The following is a 2,500-nucleotide window of genomic DNA, read 5'->3' as shown; positions in this document are numbered from 1 at the left end:
CCATACGGGCCATTAAACCAACGTCAGCAGCTGGGCCAGATGGCCTAACAAGGGCTGCAATCTGTGCTGCCGACCCCGAGGGTCGGACACTGACAGCCCTATTTAATGCATGGATGATTACAGGAATTATTCCCAAAGAGTTGAAAAAGAATAGGACGATTCTTATTCCTAAGGTTATGGACGATGAAAAGCTGAAAGAATTGGGGAACTGGAGACCAATAACGATCGGTTCAATGATTCTGAGATTATTTTCCAGAATAATGACTGCACGTCTTGCTCGTGCTTGTCCCTTAAACCCAACGCAGCGTGGTTTTATAGCGGCATCTGGCTGCTCTGAAAATCTTAAGGTGCTACAGGACCTTATGAGACATGCTAAGAAATTGCACAGGCCGTTGGCTGTCATGTTTATCGACATAGCGAAAGCTTTTGACTCGGTTTCGCATGCTCATATTTTATGGGTGTTAAGGCACAAGAAAGTAGATGAACACGTGGTGGGCATCATCCAGAACGCCTACGATCGGTGTACGACCTCGTTCAAAAGCAATGGCGAGTCGACTCGAGAAATTAGCATACGTGTTGGTGTCAAACAGGGTGACCCCATGTCACCCCTGCTCTTCAATCTTGCCATGGACCCTTTGATATGCACCCTAGAGTCACACGGAGTTGGGTACTCCATTGATACCGACCACGTGACAGCTCTTGCGTTTGCTGATGATTTGGTGTTGGTGAGCGAATCTTGGGTTGGTATGGCCGCCAATCTAGCGATCTTGGAATCATTTTGTGGGCTATCGGGATTGGAGGTTCAGGCCAGAAAGTGCCAGGGCTTCATGATAAGCCCAACCAAAGATTCATATACGGTGAACAACTGCGACCCATGGACTATCAAAAATAAAGATGTCCATATGATCCAACCTGATGAATCAACGAAATACCTTGGTCTGAAAATTGGCCCTTGGACTGGCACTATACAGCCTGATCTACATTGTCAGCTAAAGACATGGATCTCGAAAATCGATGAGGCGCCTCTGAAGCCAACTCAGAAGGTTGAACTACTCAATGCCTATGCCCTACCCAGATTGTTATATCCTGCAGACCACTCGGACTGCAAGCAATCAACTCTCCGTGGGTTGGACCAAGAGATTAGAAAGGCGGTAAAAGGATGGCTCCACCTTCCCGCTTCAACTTGTGATGGACTGTTATATGCCAGAGCCCGAGACGGAGGCCTTGCCATCTTGAAACTGGAAAAAACAATCCCTTCGGTTCAAGTTAGAAGGCTGCAACGTATAGCAAACTCGTCCGATGCTATCACCCGTAATATTGTGTCCTCGCAGGGTATGGAGGAAGAATACCGTAATTTGTGGGTACGAGCAGGGGGTGACAGTGATGCAATCCCAACATTCGTTCTCAGGGACTCGGTGTCAAAAGAACCTGTATATCCGAGACCCTGCGATTGGAGGGAGCATGAATTTCAGAGATGGTGCGAAAAGCCGGTTCAAGGAAGGGGCATTGTAAACTTTGCGCATGATAGAATCAGTAATGCTTGGTTGAGGCCATGGTGCGGCTTTAAACAATGCTTCTTTATCGCAGCACTACAACTAAGGGCAAATATTTACCCAACAAGAGAAAGCTTGAACAGAGGCAGAGATGGGGCCTTACGTTCCTGCAGGAAATGCTCTGCCAGACTCGAGTCCCTTTCGCACATTCTCGGTCAATGTCCTGCAGTACAGAAAGCAAGAATTGCGCGACATAACAAGATCAGTAACATTCTGGCAGACGAAGCGGCTAGATTGGGCTGGTCTGTATACAAAGAGCCACGGTTCATATCCGAGACGGGAGAGATGAGAAAGCCTGACCTCGTGTTTGCAAAAGATGAGGAGGCGGTTGTGATCGATGTCACCGTCCGTTTTGAGCTTTCAAAGAATACCTTGTCAGATGCTGCCTCGCACAAAGTTTCGTACTATACCCCTCTTGGTGATCAAGTCAAAGTGCTGACGAAGGCTAGCAAGGTCACATTCTTTGGATTCCCGGTTGGGGCAAGAGGAAAGTGGCCCCTTGAGAATAACGAGGTACTTACCTCCCTGGGCCTGACCAAACCCAGAACGACATCACTGGCCAAGATGATTTCCCGCAGAACGCTGCTTTTCTCTCTTGATATTCTGAGAATGTTCTGTGGAAATTATGCGGTCTATGAACAGTCATAGACAACCTCCGAAACAAATAATAGTTTTGTTTTAAGATGTCATTTGTTTTAGATTGATTTTGTTATTTTCGAAGGTGAAGTCGGTTTTTATTTCATTTTACTATTTTCCACAATTTAGATTGTTATTTTCCAAGACGGAGTCTTGGTTCTTTTTTTTATTGTTAGTTTTTTTTTTTTTTACACGTCGTATTTGTTACTTTAGAGCTTAGAGGGGACTTTATTTTTGCCTTACTATTTTCTGCCTACAAAGAAGATTAAAAATAAGCTTTTTTCAAGATGGTTTTGTTATTTTCCAAGGTG

At 45.4% G+C, this 2,500-nt stretch overlaps 1 pseudogene; it reads left to right on the top strand.

Moving 5' to 3' along the window:
• Nucleotides 1-2,500, top strand: part of LOC142917783 (28S ribosomal RNA) — a 10,610-nt pseudogene that overhangs the window by 4,533 nt on the left and 3,577 nt on the right.

This window comes from Petromyzon marinus, unplaced genomic scaffold (assembly GCF_048934315.1).
Source record: "Petromyzon marinus isolate PM22_M1 ecotype Great Lakes invasive population unplaced genomic scaffold, UKy_Petmar_22M1.pri1.0 PM_G_Scaffold_52, whole genome shotgun sequence".
In the NCBI taxonomy this organism is placed as follows: domain Eukaryota; kingdom Metazoa; phylum Chordata; class Hyperoartia; order Petromyzontiformes; family Petromyzontidae; genus Petromyzon; species Petromyzon marinus.
The sequence above is the reverse complement of the archived record's forward strand: the minus strand, read 5'-3'. Positions and strand labels throughout refer to the sequence as shown.